The 22,226-nt window shown below is 41.6% G+C and overlaps 2 non-coding genes across 2 annotated transcripts; both read right to left on the bottom strand.

The window, feature by feature from the left end:
- Positions 1 to 2,195: 2,195 nt before the first annotated feature.
- LOC145637522 (small nucleolar RNA R71) lies at positions 2,196 to 2,301 on the bottom strand. The gene has a single exon (XR_014114297.1). It is a non-coding gene; the product is annotated as a small nucleolar RNA R71 (small nucleolar RNA).
- Positions 2,302 to 11,719: 9,418 nt separating this feature from the next.
- Positions 11,720 to 11,825, bottom strand: LOC145637531 (small nucleolar RNA R71). The gene has a single exon (XR_014114305.1). It is a non-coding gene; the product is annotated as a small nucleolar RNA R71 (small nucleolar RNA).
- Positions 11,826 to 22,226: the final 10,401 nt, after the last annotated feature.

Here is a 22,226-nt window from a genome sequence, read left to right as displayed (position 1 = left end):
ATGAAGTTGCTTAAGCATGTCAATAAATCTTCCAAATTGTTCATCCAACTTATGTCTCATGAATTTTTGTGGATATGGAAGCCTAGGTTTCACAATCTCTTTCTCCACTCTCACCACTCTAGGTGTCTTAATCACCACCTCACTCAAAGATGCACCATTTCTCTCATCCTCTACTAAGACCTTCTTAAGAACCTCCTTAGTTCCACTCTTCCCAGGCAAACTCTCCTCAAGAACCTCACCCCTCCCTGTGAAAATAGCATTCACGTGTCTCAAGAAGAAGGACTAGCATGGTCTTTTAAAGCATTAGCAAGTTGAGAAATTTGGTTTTCAATCATCTTATTATGAGTCATCTCTTCATTGAATTTCTTGTCACTTACAGCCATGTAAGTGCTCACAACTTTGTTTAATTTTCAATGATTTCCTCTAAATTAGTCCTAGAAGAAGAGGATTGTGAATAGGAATTATCAACTTGAGTCTTTGGAGCAAATCCGGGTGGAGGGCCTCTTTGAGTATTATTTTGAAAATTGCATCTCCCTTGATTGTTCCAATTACCCCTATTTTGATTTTTACCATAACCTTGATTATGGTTACCACCACCTTGATTATGATTTCCATAACCTTGTTTTGATTACCATAATTTTTGTTTTGATTTTGGCCACTATGACCTTGATTGTTATATGTACCTTGAGAACCTTGGTTCCATTGGTTCCTATAACCACCACCTTGGTTATAATTGTCAAAATTACCATGGTTTTGGTAATTTCTATTCCATTTACCCTTTTGGTTATCAAACCTTTGCATATTATTATTGTTTGACACAAAGTTCACATGTTAACTCTCATTGTAACCAAAATCATCATTACTCTCCGGAAAAGCATGAGGGCAATTACTAGAATCATGATCATATGAACCACACACATCACAAAACAAACAACCACTAGGCATGTTACTAGAAGAAGGAGGGGGATAAGAGTTAGAAGGAGAACCTCTCCCCTTAGATTGGGAGGGAAAACTTAGAGCTTGGAAAGAAGAACTCTCTAATGTTTCATTGATTGCACTTACAACCTTCCCCAAGTTTTCAATTTGTGAGGAGATATTGTTGATTGCATTCAAATGATCAACCGAGTACACCAATTCTCCTTGTTAGCCATTCATAGTGAACCCTAATAGGAGATAACCTTTGCATTTCTTTGATTGCAACTATTGTTTGTCCCTTGCAATGTTTGAATCAATTGAGTGATCTATCAATTAGCATAATCGTTGAGCTTGCATGTGGAACCTATATCCCTAGTGTTTAGCATATTGATTGAATTCTTTGATTTTTATATCTTCTTGTTATTCTAGTTACCAACCTCAACCATTGATATTCATCGATTTAGCTTGACAATAGACTATAGCATAGTTCCTATTCATTCCTTTGGGTTGAACCCTTGACTTACCGCATACTTGAATAATAAGGTTTGTTAAGTGTTTATAAATTTAGTTTGACCAAGGGAGAATTAGATGATGACCTAGTTTTTCCTCTTGTCAAAATGGCGCCGTTGCCGGGGAATGACATTGGTGCTTTGTTATAGTTGCTGAGTCTATTTCATTCTAAAAAAAACAAAAATATTTTCCTCTTTAGGGCTACACTTGTAGCCGTGATACTAATCATTTCTTTTGAAGTTGTATGCATAGAGCACGTGGTCATTCACTAGTGTCATTTCATCCGGAGATTGAGAGGACTATTACAAGATTAAGGGTTGCTACGCGATCTTTGAGCTCTAGCATTTCAAGTGAGGAAGAACGGCAACAAGAAGGACAAGCAAAAGTGGGAGAGAATCCGAGAGTGGCATTTAAAGAATTGGGGATTCCCGGTGCATATAGATTTGAGAGTGGAATTGCTCCACCTATAACACCGGCAAATGATTTTGAAATTAGGTCGGCTATGATCACTTTGATAGAGAGGACACAATTTAGTGGAGCCAAGCATGAGAGCCCGCTAAATCATCTCAAGGAGTTTGAAAAATATTGCAATACTATCAAGGTGAACGGAGTTTCCCAAGAATTCATCCGCCTCAAGCTCTTTCCCTTTTCTCTCACTGGGCGTGCTTTGGAATGGCTAGACAAGGAGGTTAAGCCGAATCCTCGAACGACATGGGACGAGGTTACAAAAGAAGTTCTAACCTGTATCTATCCACAAAAGAAAATGGCGGAGGAAAGAGCTTTGATTCTAGGCTTCAAACAAAAGCTAAGTGAGAGCCTCTATGAAGCGTGGGAGAGATATAAAGAGTATCAAAGGGAATGTCCTCACCATGGAATTCCAACCTATCAAATTATTCAAATTTTCTATGGAGGCCTATGTCCCCAAGGCAAGTCATGCCTGGATGGAGGAGCCGGAGGTCCCATCATGAATAGGATGGAATAAGAAGTGGTCGACATCATTCAGGATGTTGTGAGGTACTATAGAGATTGGCAAGATGGTGAGAGAGATTTAATTAGCAAGAGTAGCTCTTTTGTGTACTCGGTTGATCATCTAAATGCAATCAACAATCTCTCCTCACAAATGACAAACTTGGGGAAGGAAGTGATAGAAATCAAGGAAAAATTGGAGAGCTTTTCTTCCCAAGCTCCAAGTTTTCCCTCCCAATTTAAGGGGAAAGGTACTCCTTCTAACTCTCATCCCCTTCTTTCTTCTAGTAACATGCCTAGTGGTTGTTTGCTTTTAGATGTACGTGGTTCATATGATCATGATTCTAGCAAATGCCCTCATGCTTTTCCAGATAGTAATGATGATTTTGACAATAATGAGAGTGAACATGTGAACTATGTGTAAAACAATAATAATGTGCAAAGGTTTGATGAGCAAAGGGGTCAATGGAATAGGAATTACCAAAACCATGGTAATTTTGACAACTATAACCAAGGTGGTGGTTATAGGTAACAAGGGAACCAGGGTTCTCGAGGTAACTATAACAATCAAGGTTATAGTAGCCAAAATCAAAACCAAAATTATGGTAATCAAAACCAACGTTATGGAAATATAATCAAGGTGGTGGTAACCATAATCAAGGTTATGGTCAAAATAAAAATAGGAGTAATTGGAACAATCAAGGGAGAGACAATTTTGAAAATTATGCTCAAAGAGGCCCTCTACCCGGATTTGCTCTAAAGACTCAAGTTGATAATTCCTATTCACAATCCTCTTATTCTAGAACTAATTTGGAGGGAATCATTGAAAATCAAACCAAGTTGTTGAACACTTACAGGGCCGTAAGTAATAAGAAATTTAATAAGATGATGACTCATCATAAGATGCTTGAAAACCAAATTTCTAAACTTGCTAATGTTTTGAAAGACCATTCTAGTCCTTCTTCTTTACCTTCCCAAGGCGTAGATCCCAAGAGACCCGTGAATGCTATTGTTACAAGGAATGGTAAGGTTCTTGAGGAGAATTTGCCTAGGAAGAGTGGAACTAAGGAGGTCCCCAAGGAGGTCTTGGTAGAGGATGAGAGAGATGGTGCATCTTTGAGTGAGGTTGTGATTGAGACACCTAGAGAGGTTAAAGTAGAGAAAGAAATTGTGAAACCCAAGCTTCCATATCCACAAAAATTCATGAGACAGAAGTTGGATGAACAATTTGGAAGATTTATTGACATGCTTAAGCAACTTCACCTTTCTCTACCTTTTACCGAAGTTGTTACCCAAATGCCCAACTATGAAAAATTCCTCAAAAACATTTTGAGTTGTAGAAGGACTTGTGATGTGGTAGTGACGGTCAACTTGACCGAGAATTGTAGTGCTATTATAATGAACAAGATGCCACCCAAGTTGAAAGATCCCGGAAACTTCTCTATCCCTTGTGCCATTAACAAGATGCAAAATGATAATGCCTTATGTGACTTAGGAGCTAGTGTTAGCATAATTCCATATTTGGTTTATCAAAAACATGAGTTAGAGGAACTTATGCCTTCCAAAATTACATTGCAATTGACCGATAGGTCAATTAAGAATCCTAAGGGGAAGGTAGAGGATGTTCCTTTTAGAGTAGGGAAGTTTGTGATTCCGGTAGATTTTGTGGTTCTTGAAATGGATGAAGATGGTACCATTTCCATTATTCTTGGTAGACCTTTTATTGTTACCTCGGGTTCTATGATTGATGTTAAGAGTGCAAAAATTTCACTCAAGGTGGGAGATGAGGTCATTGAATATGAATTGAATGAAAGCATGAAGTATCCATTTTCTTCTTTAGAAAATTGCATGTTAATTGAGTCTCTTGATCTTGTTGTTTCTTCCATGCATTAGCACTTGCTCACTTCTAATGATCCTCTAGAGAATGTCTTGTTGAATAAGGATAAGATAGGTGCTCCTACTAAGGAAATGGCAATGTATGAGGATTTGCTAAATGGAAGCATTGAGGAAGTGGATGAGCATATGTGCATGAATATCTCAAGACAAGAAGCTTTGCAAGCCACCACATCAAAGGAAGGTAAAGGTGTACCAATAGTTGAGCTCAAACCTCTTCGATCACACCTTAGTATAAATTTTTGGGACCTAACTCCACTTTTCCCGTTTGTTAGATCTTCTTTGAGCGAGCACCAAGCTTAAAAGTTATGTGATGTTTTGAGGAAGCATCAATGTGCTTTGGGATATACCATTGATGACCTCAAAAGGTATAAGCCCCGCTTTATGTACACATCATATAACTCTTGAGGAGGGTACTCTACCATCCATTGAGAGGCAAAGAAATCTACATCCCCAAATGGGAGAGGTAGTGAAGAAGGAGATCACCAAACTTTTGGATGCGGGAATCATATTCCCCATTTCTAATTCAAGGTGGGTTTCTCCCGTTCACGTTGTCCTAAAGAAGGGAGGTATGACCGTCGTTGAAAATGAGAAAGGTGAGCTCATTCCAACAAGTACGATCACGGGATGGAGGATGTGTATAGACTATAGATGTTTAAACACATCCACCAAAAAAGATCATTTCCCCCTTCCTTTCATTGATCAAATGCTTAAAAGACTAACGAGGCACAAGTATTATTGTTTCCTTGATGGTTACTCGGGATTTTTCCAAATTCCTTTTCATCCCGATGACCAAGAGAAAACTACTTTTACTTGTTCCTATGGTACCTTTGCCTATAGGAGAATGCCATTCGGCCTTTGCAATGCTCTCGCCACTTTCCAACTATGTATGATGAGTATCATTGGAGACATGTTGGAGGAGGATATGGAGGTGTTTACGGATGACTTTTGCGTAGGTGGAGTTTCCTTTGAGGCATGCCTTGAAAATCTTGAAAAGTATTTGGCAAGGTGTGAAAAGGTGAACTTGGTGTTGAATTGGGAAAAATGTCATTTCATGGTTGAAGAAGGAATAGTATTCGGGCACAAAATTTCTCAAATGGAAATAGAGGTGGACAAGGGAAAGATTGAGGTTATTGAAAAGTTGCCACCTCCGGTTAATGTGAAGGGTGTGAGATCATTTTTGGGATATGCCGGGTTCTATGGAAGATTTATCAAGGACTTTTCCCTCATAGCAAAGCCCCTCAATGATCTTCTTCAAAAATATGTCGAGTTTGTATTTGATGATAAGTGTTTGGAGGCATTCAATAAGTTGAAGAAAGCTCTAATCTCTATTCCTATTGTTCAAGCTCCAAGATGGGATTTACCATTTGAGTTGATGTGTGATGCAAGTGTTTCGGCAATAGAAGGTGTCTTAGGTCAAAGAGTGGACAAGAAGCTTCATCTGATCTGTTTTGGGTAAAATTACCCCGCCACGTGGCCCAATAGAAAAGGGACACGTGTCCATCCTATATTGGCCTAAATTGGGCCACTTACGAAGTGACACGTGGAATCCACTGTCATCAAGAGGAATGACGGTTTTTTAAGGCCCAAGTCCCAAAAAGCCGTCAAAAGGACGGGCAGCTCGCCAAATCTAGGTCAAATGACCTAGACAAGGGCACCTTTATCAAGAATGACCCTATAAATAGGGAGATTTCCCCTAGTTATGGGACAGATTGAATTTATTACACAATTACTAACATTCTCTTACATTAGAGAAATCTCCTTTCTCGGAATCTGAGAAAGATATCACCTTTATTTCCGTACTTTTTACTCACTCATACACGTTCTAACTTGTTCTCCGGAGGCGGAGCTCCAACCACCCGGAGTCTTCTTTATTTTGCAGGTACAGGCGCTCACCAACCAGTCTTTGAGTCGTAGCTCTTCCGATGGACAAAAACACCCAAAACATTTGGCGCCGTCTGTGGGGAGAGTACCTCAAGGATGGTTCAAGAGTCTTTTCCACCTCCCGAATGTCCGGTAGATGAGCCGAAGGTCTTTACTGATCAAGATGATGATGATCCTCAAGTCAAAACCTACATTGCCAAAGATGGCTTTCTGATCACTAAACGCATCCGTCTTAGAGACACTCTGGAGTGGGGCGAAAGCTTAGCGGGTACAAATCGGCCCCTAAGTCGGCCGGAAAGGGAAACCCACACGGTAGGTGGGTCCGATCCAGTCACCCGGGACGAACTCATGAAATTTATGACAAGTTTCAAGGGTGAAATCAAGGATATTATCACTAAAAGTAAGGCTGGTCCAATTAGCAAGAAAGACCCCTCTAAAAAAAAGGAAGTCAGTCAGGGACAGGCAGCCAACTCCGCATCCAAAGGAGAAGGCAGCCGGGACCCTTGACTGGTCCAAGATTCTTCAACCTAAGAGGAATACCACCAATACCCGCCGGAGTTAACAGCCGGGGAGAAACAAAAAATAAACTCTGGATGCTCGGTAAATAATTAATCGCAAGAGGAGTCAGCAGCTGTCTAAGTCAGCCTCTACATCGAGCTTTCCAGACAGCTTCAAGAATATATCTACAGGGAATATTCAATCTCTTCATGAGAGCCAAACAGGCGGTAATACCGTCCGCTCTGGCCCTCAGATGATTGATAACGCGCCGTATGTACCTCCTGTGGTCTACGGTCTATACTTTCCTCACTTTATGCAGCCGGCCCTCTTTGGGGGACAGGCGGCATTTAACGTCCAGCGTTTAGACTGGCAGCTCCGACTGCTCAAACTTGGTGAACAAACCTCTGCGTTCACTAAGGAAATAACTAAAGCCGCACATCCGGCCAAGTTAAAAATGTGTTAGTAGGTGCTTATGATGGCACCACCAACCCCGAGGATCACCTCATGGCCTAATGATGAGTGTTATTTATGGCACTCATAGGGTAGTCTTTTAGGATGATTTCATCCCTTTTTCATGATTTCTTCTCTTATTTTTGGTCCTTTTTCCTTTAGTTCCTCTCTTTCCTTCATTCTTTGTGTTTTTCGTGTTTTCTTCGTGTTTTCCTTTTATTTGGCCCTTTTTCCCTTTTATTCTTTTCCTTTGTTTGCTCTTGTAGGTACCTAGGAGTTCTCTTTGCAAAGGGATCAAGATGAGCTATATTGACTAAGCAAGAAGGAAGCAATCTGCTTAGAGAGGGCTTGGAGAGGCCTTGGAGAGGGCATCAGCATTTGCCAGGTTGCCGCGGGCGCGGATCCTGAAGGCCTCGGGGGCGTGATTTGTTGCATCAAATTAGTCAAAATCGACTAGGAACTTTCTGCGGTCTGGCCGCGGGCTCCCTGCGGGCGGGGGTAGACTGGAGAGAGCGATCTGGATTAGAGAGACCGCGGGCCTCTAATTACTCTTTGGGAGCAGGGGATTCGACGCGCCCTTGCTGCGGGCGCAGTGGCTTTTGCCGCGAGCGTAGGCTAGAAGATCCGCGGGCGCGGGTGTTGTTCAGACAGCCAGCGGAGTTTTTTATGGTTTCAGTACACATTTCCCCGCGGGCGCGGGATTTCTTAGAGAGGGCACGGGGATACTGTTTTCCTTCTTTGCTTATAAATACACTTGTAATTCCTTTTTGAAATCTAACTTTTAGATAATTTTCATTAGTTAAGTTTTAGAAAGAGAAGTTAGAAAGAAGTTCTTGGATTTGGATTGGTATTTCAACATAGGTTCAATTGTGTTTGAATTTCTTCATCTTCAATCATTAATCTTAGTGAGAATCTCTTCTTTTAGTTCATCTCTTTACTTGTTTGTTTAAGTTTCATGTTTGATTGTTCAATTTCCTTGGATTTTAATTTGAAATTTAAGTTGATATTGTTTTCTCTTCATTTTTATTTAGAATGATGATCAATGCAATTGCTAGTGATTTGTTCTTCAGTTACACCATGATTAGTGAGTAGATTAGTTGCTAGGGGGAAGGGGAAGCATGCTTGATTGATTATTTGTGCTAGTTGATGATCATTGATTTATTTAATTGTTGCAATTAAATTGGTTAACATAGTTTTGCATGTGATTAATTAGATTAGGAATGATCAACCTATAAGATTAATCTAGATTGCATTGCAATTCTTAATGACATGAACCATCAATTTGAGAGTTGCTTTAATTGATTGAGTTTGATTGTGATTTTCCTTGATTAGCTATTCATAGTGACCCCTTGTTTGGCTTCTAGGAGATAGCTTTTGAATTCTTTTGATTGCTACTATTGTTTGTCCTTTGCAATGCTTGAATCAATTTAATGAACCATCAATTAGCATGATTATTGAACTTGCATGTGGAACCTACATCCCTAGTGTTTAGTTTCTTGATATTTTTTTTTCATTCTGTTGAATCAATGTAGGCAATCTCAGATCATGCGGTCCATCACTCACTTAGCATTCATGTTTCTCAGGCACGGTACCAAGCACTCGATAAGAGACGCAATTCGAGACGTGTTCGTATCGAAGACATTGGAACACTTGCCTTTAGACATTGTTTTATTGTTGCTTTTAATGCTTTATTTTATTTGCTTTTTTTACTTGATTTTGAATGTTATACAATTACACATCTTCCAATCCCAGGGTTTAGTGAATGTGGGTTGAAGAAATGAAGGCTAAACGTTAGACGAGGCTCAAAATGGTTGATGAAGAAATGGAATGTGATTGAACGGTTAACAGGGAATGACAGGGTTGCAAAGGTGCCTCAAGTCATTGGTGTACCTTGGGTTTAGTTCGGTAATTGATTTTTTTTTAAATTTTTTTTTTAAATTTGTTTATTTTTTTAGAATGAATGAATGAATGAAAAATTGTATGATCGAGATGTAAAGGAAATTTGCTCATTATATTAATGGAAAAGGTGAACGAAACACATGAAACATATAAAAATTCAAAATTGGAAACCTATGCTAGACATGAATGGGGGAATGGAGATGAATGATAAAGAAAGAAATCATGAAATCTTGCACGAAGGATTTGTTGTGCGCCTTGTGTTCATTATTTCTTGCCGCCTTTAGGGACAGGAAGTTTGTTTGCATCCACCAAGTCTTGAATGACGTCCTTCAAATTCCAACATTGCTCTGTAGTGTGGCCCATTCCTTGATGGTACTTGCAATGGACATTGGGATTCCATTTGGCGCTCCTTTCTTCAGGTTTTGGCTCTGGAAATGGCCCAATATGTGTGATCAAGCCTTGACCGTAAAGGCGATCAAAGGCCACTCTTTTATCCTTTTTCTCTAAGGATTCTCCCCTCGTTTGCACTTGTTTGGCCCTCTTTCTAAGCATTTTTACTTAGCTTTGCTTTCTCTTTTCTTTCTCCTTTATCCTCCCTTTTCTTAGTCTTCCCGCTTTGTTCTTATTGTGCTTTTCATGCTTATGCTTTGTAGGAACCATCGAGATTTTCAAGAGGAGGAAGCTAAGCTCAAAGGAAGCTAGAGGAAGCATGATTCAGAAGAGGTTCGGCCGAACCTCCTGATGGTGTGGCCGAACCAAGGTGTGGCCGAACCTGCTCAGTGGTTCGGCCGAACTTCGAGGCAGGGGCAAGATGAAAATTGGCAGTTTTGCAGGAGTGGCCGAACCACAGGAGTTCGACCAGACCAGGATCAGGGAGGTTCGACCGAACCTACCCATGGTTCAGCCAAACCTACCCTGTAGTCCGGCCGAACCTTCCCATTTGTTCGGTCGGACCTCTCCTTTTCTCAGCTGACTCTGTACGGACTATATAAGTCCCTTTTTTTAGAACGTTTTGGGGGATTAACTAAGTTTTAATTTTCTACATTTTTAGCTTAATCTAGAGAGAGAAACTTCATTAGTAGAGAGAGAAAGTGTGGATTTCTATTGATGAACTTGGATATTGAAGAAGGAGCTTGATTGAATCTTTGTAAATCTTCATCTTCAATGAATGAGCAATCTCTTACTCTCTTTCTTTACTTTTGTATCTAGTTTTGTTTGCTTATTTTGATTTTCCTTCTTTGCTTATTGATCATGTTAATGCTTATTGATTTGATGATTGATATTGTCTTCAATATGATTTGTGAGTAGTCACCTAGCCAAGGGTGTGGGGATGGTGTAGTTGTTAATTGATTCATGCTTATGATGTTGGGGGTTATGTTAATGGTGATTAAAGTCTTTGTATGCTTGATATTCTTTGGTCTTTCTTGCAAGTGCACATTGTTAGTTGATCAAAGATGAGTCTTTACTAACAAGTAACGGAAGTTGACTTAGTTGAGATTCATTACTATCGATAATTCTTTGTTTGCACCCTCTAATATATGGTTCTAATGTGGAAACATAGAGGCTATGTTAGGAGAAATCGATTAACCCCGAAAGGCGGTTAGATCGAGCTTTATTTCGATATTCTTGCATGCTTAGTTTACCATTGCTTTGCTTCTGTGTTATTGCATGATCAAGTGACATCTACATCTACCCACTTCCCTTGGTGTTTAGTTATATTGATCTTTAATCATTCTTAATCCTTAGTTTAATCTCTTAGTTATTCATACTTCTTGTCCCGAGATAGCTTAAAGTCTTAAGTAGTGAATGCGGTGTTTATGCATGTCTCCCTGTGGTTCGACCCCTCTATTTACCCTATACACGTATTAGGTTGGTAGAGCGTTATAAATTAATTTGACTTAGGTGTAGTCGCTCGACGACACGATTATTCCCTTGTCAAATTGGCGCCGTTGTCGGGGATACGGTTTCCATTGCTATTTCATTGCTTGTTTAAGACTATCTCACCTTTATTTGTTAGTGTTTGCTACTTTTGTTACTTGTCAGTGCTTACGTTCTTCTTAGCTTTGTTGTATGAACAGAGGACGAACCCGCTCAAGATCTTTAATTCCCATCGATCCAGAGCTAGAGAGGTCTTTGTCCCTACTTCGAAGAGAAGCAAGAGCAAGGAGTAGAAATTCCCGCACTCCAACGAGAGGAGTAAGAGAATTAGAAGATACTCCACCCTCTTCACCCTCAAGTGAAGAATTAGATAGCCCTAAATCATCTTCGAATTCAGAAATCAACCCTTTCTCAACCTATAAGTTTGAAAGTAAAGAAGGTTCTAAAATGGGAGAGAATACGCCTTTGAGTCGTCTTGGGGCCCCCGAAGCTTTTAGAGCGCAAAGTGGGATCCTAACTCCTACTACTCAAGCCAACAATTTCGAGATCAAGCCTAATTTGATTGCCTTGATTGAGAGGAAACAATTCTCGGGTGGAAAGTTTGAGAGTCCTCATGAGCACCTAAAAGAGTTTGAGAAATATTGTGACACAATAAAGGCCAATGGAGTGACTCAAGAATATATTCGCCTCAAAATGTTTCCATTTTCGCTAATTGGGAGAGGTCTAGAATGGCTAGAGAAGGAGGTGCCCCCTAATTCTCTCACGACATGGGACCAAGTGACTACGGCTTTCTTGAGGAGGTTTTATAACCATAGGAAGACCGCCGAGGCTCGGTCTTTGATTCATGGTTTTCGCCAAAAGAGTGGTGAGTCTCTAAGTGCGGCATGGGAACGATACAAAGAGCTTCAACGTCAATGCCCACACCATGGGATACCCAAGTATCAACTCATTCACACTTTCTATGGAGGTCTCACACCTCAAGGAAGAACAAGCCTAGACGCCGCGGCCGGTGGTCCAATTATGAACAAAGGAGAGCATGAAGTGGAGTGTATTATAGAGGAAGCCGCAAAGCACTATGATGATTGGTACGAAGGAGAAAGGGATGCTACTTCTAGCAAGGGCGTTTATGCATTGGAGCAAGCCAACGCAATCAAAAACCTTTCTACCCAAATCTCCAAAATGACCAAGCAAATGGATGAATTGATGAAAGAAAGGTCCAACCCTCATGGTAATATCTCCCCTTCAACCAAGGGAGGCAATGGTATGGATACTTCCTCCCCCTCTTCTTACAATACAATGTCCCAAGGATGCATGTTTTGTTCTAATTGTGAAACCTATGATCATGATACCTCTCATTGTGTCTATGCTTGTGAAGTTCAACCCCCTTCCCATGAACATGATAGTAATATGGAAAATGTCAATGCTATGAATTTTGCTCCTAGAATGGGAAATGTAGGAAACTTGAGGCCAACCTCCAATCAAATGGGGAATTGGAATCAAGGTGGAAACCATGGTTGGAACCAAAATGGTGGTGGTTATGATAACCAATACCATGGTGGGGGAGGCCTTTCCAATTTCAATGGAAGAGGCTACTCTAACCAAAGAGGATATGGTAATCAAAACCAACAACCTAATTCCCGATACCATGACCATCAAAATCAAAATTTTGGTGACCACGGTAACATGGGAAATAATCAACAAGGAAATGTTCCTAACCAAGGCACGGGAGGCAATAGGGGCCAATTTGTTCCTAACTATGCCCAAACTAATAGGCCCCCGGGTTTCCATCAACCCCAACTTCCTCCACCTCAACAACCTCTTCAACTTGAAGCCCCTCCAATAGATCCCGTGATGGCTAAATTAGATGCTCTTTTAAAAATGCGTGAGGAGGATCAAAAGAAACATGAAGAGGCTAAAAAACGAACCAATGCTCATATGAAAATGCTTGAGACTCAAATTGCTCAACTTGCATCTAATTCATCCCCTTCCTCTTCTTCTCCTTCTTCTTCTCACATCCCAAGTCAAGGAGTCAACCCAAAACCTTTGTATGCCGTGACAACAAGGAGTGGGAAAGTAGTAGGGAGTGACCCTTTAATTGAGGAAGAACCCCAAGAAGAGGCGGAGTTAGAGAATGAGGGTGAAAAACCCAATGAGCCATTGAGTGTTGAAAAAGAAAAACATGTTGAGGTGCTCAAGGAAAAAGAAGCCACCCCCTTGCCCCTAAATCGTCAACCTAGAGAGGAGAAGCTACCCTTTCCACAACGATTTGTGAGAGCTAAACTTGATGCCCAATTTGGGAAGTTTTTGGAAGTCATTAAGAATTTGCATATCTCCGTCCCTTTTGTTGATGCTATGAAGCAAATGCCCCACTATTCCAAATTTTTGAAAGATCTTTTGAGTGGGAGAAGGGAGTGTGAGACGGTGAGTTTAACCGCCAATTGTAGTGCAATTCTTTCCAACAAACTACCTACCAAATTGAAAGATCCGGGTAACTTTTCCATCCCTTGCTCTATCAATGGCATTGAATTTGATAAAGCCTTGTGTGACTTAGGAGCAAGTGTGAGTCTCATGCCCTATTCCGTCTACCAAAAGCTTAGTGTAGGAACCCTCTCTCCCACTAACATTACTCTCCAACTAGCGGACCGTTCCGTTAAGTTCCCCATGGGCAAAGTTGAGGACATTCCCCTTAGGGTAGGAAAGTTCACATTCCCCGTGGATTTCTATGTGCTAGAAATGGATGAGGATAAGAGGATTCCTATAATTTTGGGTAGGCCATTTCTAGCCACTTCTAGAGCTATCATCGATGTGAAGGAGGGGAAGATATCCTTGAAAATTGACAATGATTCTATTGAGTTTGATTTGAACAATGTCATGCAACAACCCTCCTCAAGTGGTGAATGCTTTAGGGTAGATATTCTTGATACGGTTCTTGATGAATTTTCTCGCTCCAACTTGCATGCCACTAATGATCCCCTTGAAAGTGTGTTGTTGAATGAATCAAAGATAGGTACTCACAAAGAAGACATACAATTCTATGAGGATTTGCTTGAGGAAAGCAAGGAGTGCAAGGGCGCGAGCATGGAAGAAGAAGCTCCTTACATTCATGACCTCTTTCAAGTTGAAGAAAGAGAAGAGAGCCCCAATGGTAAGGGAGCACCAAAGGTAGACTTGAAACCTCTACCTTTGGGCTTGAGGTATGCATTTCTTGGTCCCAATGAGTCTTTCCCCGTGATTGTAAATTCTAACCTAACGGAGGAGCAAACCTCCCTCTTGATCAATGTTTTGAGAAATCACAAAAAAGCTTTGGGCTATACCATTGATGATATCAAGGGTATAAGTCCATCTTTATGTATGCACAAAATTGATCTAGAGGGAGATGCCAAACCCGTCAGGCAAAGGCAAAGAAAGCTTAACCCTTCCATGCAAGAGGTTGTGCGGAAGGAAGTGGCTAAGCTTCTTGATGCGGGAATTATTTACCCAATTGCTCATAGTGATTGGGTATCTCCCGTGCAAGTTGTGCCTAAGAAAGGGGGCATGACGGTAGTGAAAAATGATCATGATCAACTAGTACCCACTAGACTTGTTACCGGTTGGCGCATGTGTATTGACTATCGCCAACTTAACACAAGTACATGCAAAGATCATTTTCCACTACCGTTCATTGATCAAATGTTGGAAAGGCTTACAAAGCATTCCTTCTATTGTTTCCTTGATGGTTACTCGGGATTTTTCCAAATCCAAATTGACCCTAAGGATCAAGAGAAGACAACTTTCACATGCCCCTACGGTACTTATGCGTATCGTAGGATGCCTTTCGGGCTTTGTAATGCCCCCGCAACATTCCAACGTTGCATGATGTCCATTTTTAGTGATATGATTGAGGATGAGATAGAAGTCTTCATGGATGACTTCTCCGTTGGAGGAGCCACCTATGAAGATTGTCTATCTAATTTATCTCGTTGCTTAGAAAGGTGTGAGAGGGCTAACCTCGTGCTGAATTGGGAAAAGTGCCACTTTATGGTCGAAAGTGGGATTGTTCTTGGGCACAAAATTTCCCATGCCGGCATTGAGGTTGATAGAGCCAAGGTTGAGGTCATCGAAAAACTTCCTCCCCCCACCAACGTGAGGGAAGTGAGGTCTTTTCTTGGCCATGCCAGGTTCTATCGGCGCTTTATTAATGATTTTTCAATGATCGCTAAGCCTCTCACATCCCTATTGCAACAGGATAAGGAGTTTGTGTTTGATGATGCTTGTCATAAGTCCTTTTGTAGGTTGAAAGAAGCCCTTTGCACCGCTCCTATTGTCCAAGGTCCGGATTGGTCTCTTTCATTTGAGCTCATGTGCGATGCAAGCGACGAGGCTATTGGATCGGTTCTTGGACAACGAAAGAATGGGAAACTTCATGTCATACATTATTTGTCTAAAACTCTCAATGATGCCCAACGAAACTACACAACTACCGAGAAGGAGTTCCTAGCGGTTATCCATTCATTCGAGAAGTTTAGAACCTACCTCATTGGTTCTAAGACAATTGTGTATACCGACCACTCGGCTCTCAAATATTTGATAGGGAAGAAGGAAGCTAAACTAAGGTTGTTGAGATGGGTTTTAGTCCTCCAAGACTTCGATTATGAGATGAGAGACAAGAAGGGAGCCGAGAATGTGGTGGCGGATCACCTCTCAAGGTTGGGCGGTGCAAGGTTTGAAGATGATGGCTTGCCAATAGAGGACGCTCTAAGAGATGATGTGCTTTATGTCTTTGAAGTGAAATCGGAGCCTTGGTATGCGGATATTGTGAATTACTTAGCTTGTAGTGCCATACCACCAGATTTCACTTCACAACAACGTCGAAAACTCAAGCACGAGGCCAAGAGATACATTTGGGATGATCCCATTTTATTGAAAAGAGGGGTCGATGGTTTGTTGAGGAGATGCGTCCCCAACGACGAGGTTCAAAGTGTTCTCCATATGTGCCACTCTTCTCCTTGTGGTGGGCATATGAGTGCTCAAAAGACCGCCTCTAAGGTCCTTCAATCTATGCTCTTTTGGCCTTCTCTATTCAAGGATGCGTGGATATTTGTCAAAACTTGTGATAGATGTCAACGGATGGTGAATATTTCTAGAAGGGATGAAATGCCGCAAAATCCCATCCTTGAGCTTGAAGTTTTTGATGTGTGGGCTATAGACTTTATGGGCCCTTTCATTTTTTCACATGGGAACAAGTATATTTTGGTCGCCGTTGACTATGTATCTAAGTGGGCGGAGGCCGTGGCTTCTCCAACGAATGACTCTAAGGTGGTGGTCGACCTTTTCAAAAAGGTGATCTTCCAGAGATTTGGTGTTCCAAGAGCAATAATTATTGATGGGGGATCGCATTTCAAGCACCACACCTTCGTTCGACTACTTGATAAATATGGGGTTTCTCATAAGCGAGGGCTTGCATACCACCCTCAAACGAGTGGCCAAGCGGAGGTCACCAATAGAGAGCTCAAGGTGATTTTGGAGAAGACGGTTGCTAGGACAAGGAAGGATTGGTCCTCCAAACTTATTGATTCACTATGGGCTTATAGGACCGCCTTCAAAACCCCAATAGGGACCACTCCCTACAAGCTTGTCTATGGGAAAAATTGTCATTTGCCCGTGGAGATGGAGCATCGAACGCATTGGGCAATCAAGCAAATCAACTTTGATCTCCATAGTGCGGGTGAGCAAAGGCTTCTAGAGCTACATGAGTTAGAGGAGTTGAGGATGAATGCCTACGATAGCGCAAGCATGTATAAGGCGCGGACTAAGGCTTGGCACGATGCTCAAATTGTCAAGAAGGCATTCGTCAAAGGCCAAAAAGTCCTCCTATTCAACTCCCGCTTGAAGCTTTTCCCGGGCAAACTTAGGTCAAGATGGAGTGGGCCGTACATTGTCACGGAAGTGTTTCCCTATGGAGCCTACGAAATTTCCCAAGACGGCCACTCCCCTTTCAAAGTCAACGGTCACCGTCTCAAGCCCTATCATGAAGGATTCCCAAGTGATGAACCAGTTTCTGTGACACTTCTTGATGTGCATCGTCAATTCGACCCTCCTTGATCAACTCAAGGAACGTCGAGCTAACGACGTTAACCAAAAGCGCTTCCGGGAGGCAACCCGAGTTTCTAACCCTTTTATACTTTTTCTTTTCATGTTGCTTCTATTTTTCCATCTACGACTTTGGATTGTTTGGATTTTTGGGTTTTGATTGTGCTTGGGTTTTAGATATACTTTGCATCTAGCATGATTGTAATGTGTTTAGATGTGTGTTAACGGACTAATTTTACTTGCGTGATTCTTTATGGAAGTTTGGCCGAACCACTTCATGTTCGGCCACTGCAGCAATTTCAAGGATTTATGGCAACATTCTGCCAAAAACAAAAATATTGAATTCTGGCAGAAGGTTCGACCGAACCCATGGGAGGTTCGACCGAACTTATACTATAGTGCGGCCGAACTTCCCTGGGTTCGGTCACTCCTAAATTTTTAGAAATTTCCAGCAACTTTCTGCCAGAATCTGAAAATTTGCAGTTCCAGCATAGGTTCGACCGAACCCAAGTATGGTTCGACCGAACTTAATTCGTAGTGCGGCCGAACTTCCCTAGGTTCGGTCACTCCTCTCTTTTTGCGATTTTGCTGGAACTTTCTGCCCGGATTTTAAAATGTAGAGTTTTGGCAATGGTTCGACCGAACCACAGGGGAGTTCGGTCGAACTTTTACTGTGGTTCGACCGAACATACCCTCGGTTCGGCCGAACCTATCTTCAGAGTCGAAAAAAAAATGCTGCCATGTTTTCTATTTTGCTGCATTTTCGTGAATATCACTCCCATATTCGTCACCTACCCCATTCTTCTCCTTCTCACTCTAAACCTCCATTGCACCTCCCCTTACAACCTCAAATCTCCATCAAAATCACTCCAATCTTCATCCTTTCTCACTTATTTTCCATCCTTCACTCAACTTTTGCAATCTCTACCAAAAATTCCTACCAAACAAACCCATCTTTCCATTTTCCCCAATTTCAAGGGTTTAAGTGCTTCGGTGTTTTTGGGTTTTTACTTCCTTCCAATCAATTGTGGTATGTTTGTTCTAGCTTTTGCAAGTTTATTTCTTTAATTTCTTATAGTTTTACCATGTTTTACATATTTAAGTGTGAATTATGGTATTCTTGAAATTATTAGTAATGACTTGTTTATTTCATGTGGTTCTTTGGATTGACTTGTTGCAATTGATTGGTTGTTCATAGTAGAACATGTTCTTATGATGATTATGCATGTTTACCTTGGTTTTATTTTGATCTCAATGTAATTGAATGTTGATTTCATACTAGGGTATTCATGTTACCATTTTATGATTGAGAAATGCATGAGTTGGATGTTATTGGAGATTGTTATTCATGGTTTTGGCTTGATTTTGATGGTTTGATGATTGGATATCATGAAAATAAGGGGACATCATGCCAAATTTCACCTAGACCTTGTTAGGACTAATTTAGGAATGACATAGGAATCCTTATTCAAACCTTGGTCCAAATGTATTCATGCATGCCTTGAATTGTATACTCTCAAGCATACACTTTTACCTTGGTTAAGTACTTGGCTTCTTATGTCATTTCCTATCAATTTGTTCTAATGATATGCTCTTGGTGAATTTGTAGAATCACGATGTTCGGCAAGGGAAAAGGAAAGTCAAAGAGGAAGAGGGTGGGAGAATCCTCAGCAACGCAATTCCCACCTCCTCCCAACATCAACGATCATGGCATTATTGCTCCGGACGAGCAATTTTGGCCTATATATGCATCACTCATCAAGCGTCCGATTAGGTCCACAAGGTTCTTTTGCCCTCAAACTTTGAGGAAGCTGGGAATATTGGATGAGGTGACTAGGTTGGCTCAAAACTTTGGTTGGGGCGACTTCATCCACCTCCACGCTCACACTTACGAGCGTGTGACCTTGGAATTCCTTGCCTCCCTCCGCAAGGAAGTTTTTGAGCCGGAAGATGTCGATGAGGATCCTCAACTCATTATACACTTCAGGATGTTCAACGAGGATCACTCTCTAACGGAGAGTGATCTAAATGAGATCTTCTTTTGGCACGCCACTGGCCTTGATCACCCGTCTGAAATGACCTCCTCCCATCGCATTCCTTACAACGAGCAAGAGTGGTGGAGGAGCATCACAAACAAGGATAGGTTCCAAACTAATACCTCAAAGGTCAACAACATCATCCATTTAGCCTTGAGGTATTTTGTACGGTTTCTACAATACGCCGTGTTCTTCAAAGCCAACCTCGGCTCCATGGTAAAAGACGAGGTTGCTTGCCTATTCTTGGCCGACAATCCTCAATGGCTAAAATTTCAATGCTCCTCCACCTTTATCCAACGGCTCTTGGATACTAGGGACAACCGTCTAGGTGATGAGATATTTATGGGTGGCATGATTACTATCATTGCTCTCTCTTTGAAGGGTGGAGCATACAAGGACCAAATTGAATTGCTCCCACCGGTGCACCAAAACCGAGAAGAGCTCACCGACGAGTTCCCTCCCTATGCTCTATCCATAAGCGCCCTCCGTCACAGCCGCTTCCTCAATTTCACTACTAGCAAACGCCGTTTTATCCTCCTGGTCGATAGGGAGATCGAATGGTGTGTCCTCCCGGACCCCGACCTCACTACGGTGGACCACTCCGCTCCTCTCAAATGGAAGATCCCTCAGCAAATCATCCCCAATGAGCTGAGGCGAACTAGAGCCCGGGGTGGAGCTCCTCAACCTACACCGGTCCTCCATCAAGAGCAAATCAATCCCCCCCTTAGCGGGGGAGGTGAGGCATCTTCTTCTTCTTCCTTTCCTCCTTTTGATTTCAATGCCCTTTGTAGTACCCTCGACGATATTCGTCGAGACAATCAAGCTTCCATTGAGCAATGGGGGTACTACGCGAGGGCAAATTATGACAATCTTGTGCAAGCGGGCATTCAAGCGCCCTATGTGAACTACCCCTACCACCCTCCTCAAGAGGGTCCGGTCAATCATTGGGGATCCTATGACCCTCAACACCCCACCCCCCCTTGCTACGCCTATTGGGAAGGTCCCATCGACCCTACCCAACGCGTTGGCACCCCCCCATACGACCCCTATCGTCCGGGTGGGTGTGATCCGTCTTATGACCCGGCATCCGCATCCACCCCCGCTCCTTTTGATGGTGGTTGGGGTGCCCAAGGGTGGCCCTATGAGAACTTTAACCAACCCTTCCACCCTTTCATGGACTCTCCCGGGTTTGATCCTAACAACCCCCCTCAACCTAGGGGGCGAGGAGATGATAACCAGTGATGTTGTGGGAACTTTTCCCTTCCCCCCGATCTTCTCACTTGTCACTTTTGCTCGGGACGAGCAAAAGAATGGTGTGGGGGAGGATGTCCTTTTGGTTGGTTGAAGTGTACATAGGAAGGTAGGGTGGTAGGGTAGTTGCTTGCACATAAGGAGGATAGTGAGGATAGTGGCTTTGTGGTATTGATGTGGGGTTGTGGCGGTGGTGATGATGTTGGTGATGTTGTGATGGTGATGTGATGAGATGGTGATGTTTTATGATTATTGATGTGATGATGATGATGATGTTTTATGGTTATTTTTGCTGATTTCTGATGATTTTCTTTGATGATCCCCGAGTCTTTGTAGGTGGAGATGCTCCCGAAAAAAAAATCCAAATTTCCCGAAACTCCAAATCCCCTTAATCCAAACTTTGTAGATAGATTTTTATTATTTTTTCTTCTTTTTGTTTGTTTCTTTAGTCTTTTTCTTTGTTTTCTAACCTTTTCTTGTTTTGTTTTAGTTTCTTTTGTTTGGCTCACCTTTATTGAAGCTTGAAGCGGAGATGTAGGACGTTAAGGAGCAACACTAGCTCCCTTGGTGAGAATTGGATATATTACCTTGTCTTATATTTCAAGCGACATTCGGTGAGACCTTTCCTCTCTTTCTTTTTCTTTTTCTTTGAGTGCTTAGTTTAGGTCTAGTTTAGAAAGAGTTGAATGGTTCGAGGTTGATTGATTTTGGTTCCAAGGAACCTGGGATCGTTGATGTTGATATCAACGATCACTTGTATGTCGATTGGGATTTATTTGATTTACATGCCTCGATTATGAACCTTTTTTATTTCTTCCTCCCTTTTGTGTGTTTTTCTTGTTCTCTTTTGTGTAACGAGCATGACTATGACAAGTTGAAACATTTTTGATGTGGATTTGCTCATTCATTTGGATTCAAGAATTTATGTGCCTTTTTGATGACATGGCTTTGAATGCTTATCTTCCTAGTTGATGAGGGTTTATACAGTTTAAGAATGCTTAAGGTTGAATTAGACACATTATAAGCTAAGGTAGCCCGGTTTAGAACTCTTGATGACGTTTGAACCCCTTAGTTCACGGGAAAGTGGTAAGATGGTGTTGCTCTCGGTAGTGAATAGGATTCCCTTGGTTGGTATTTGCTTATTTTTATCCCGTGTGAGCGTCATTTGTTCTAGCCTTCATCACTCTTGTGAGCGGCGTTTTGGATCCTTAACTATGCATGTCTTAATCTTTGTGTTGGTATTTAGCTCCCGAGATCGTGACCAAACAACTTTAAAGGAGGAAGAGGGCATTTCTTCTCATTTTTCTTTGTTTTCTTTGTGTTTTGTTATAAATTTGGTTTTCATTTTTACATCCACCCACTTGCTAACCAATTTGGGCCTCATTCCCCTTTCTTGATCTAGCCATATTACAAACCTTTCGGCCTATGTTCTACCAACCCTTGTAGTTAGTGAAGCATTGGTTTTTGAGGTTCGAATTCGAGAGTGTTGGTTTTAGGGCAAGAAAGTTGTGAATATTGGTTCAAGTGAGATTTTGAAGGTTGTTCATGAAAGGAAATATTTGCAAAAAGTTTGTGAGGAAGGATGCAACGTATGAAGTTCAAAATAAAAAAAAAAAAATAAATAAAAATAAATAAATAGAAAAGAGAGAGAGGGGGAAGGAAAAGGAAGAGGAAATGATGAGAGAAATGAAGTAATGTTATGAAATCTTGTATTGAAGGTTGTAATTTGAATTTAGGTTCAATTCTTAGGTGGTTCTTGAGAGATGGCCACTCTTTTGCTTCACTTAGGATTTGCCACCAAAAATTTTCAAATTAATTCCCAACCTTAACCCTTAGCCATGACATTACAACCCAAGTTAAGACCCTTGGACTTGGAGAAGTGCGGTCAAAGAACGGTGGAGGGAGATAGATTTCAACCCTATGGAAAGAGTGTGCATAGTTGAGATGTCGGGATAACCTTATGACTCCACAATAAAT

Source organism: Chenopodium album, chromosome 6 (genome assembly GCF_948465745.1).
Source record: "Chenopodium album chromosome 6, dcCheAlbu1.1, whole genome shotgun sequence".
NCBI classification, from domain to species: domain Eukaryota; kingdom Viridiplantae; phylum Streptophyta; class Magnoliopsida; order Caryophyllales; family Amaranthaceae; genus Chenopodium; species Chenopodium album.
The sequence above is the reverse complement of the archived record's forward strand: the minus strand, read 5'-3'. Positions and strand labels throughout refer to the sequence as shown.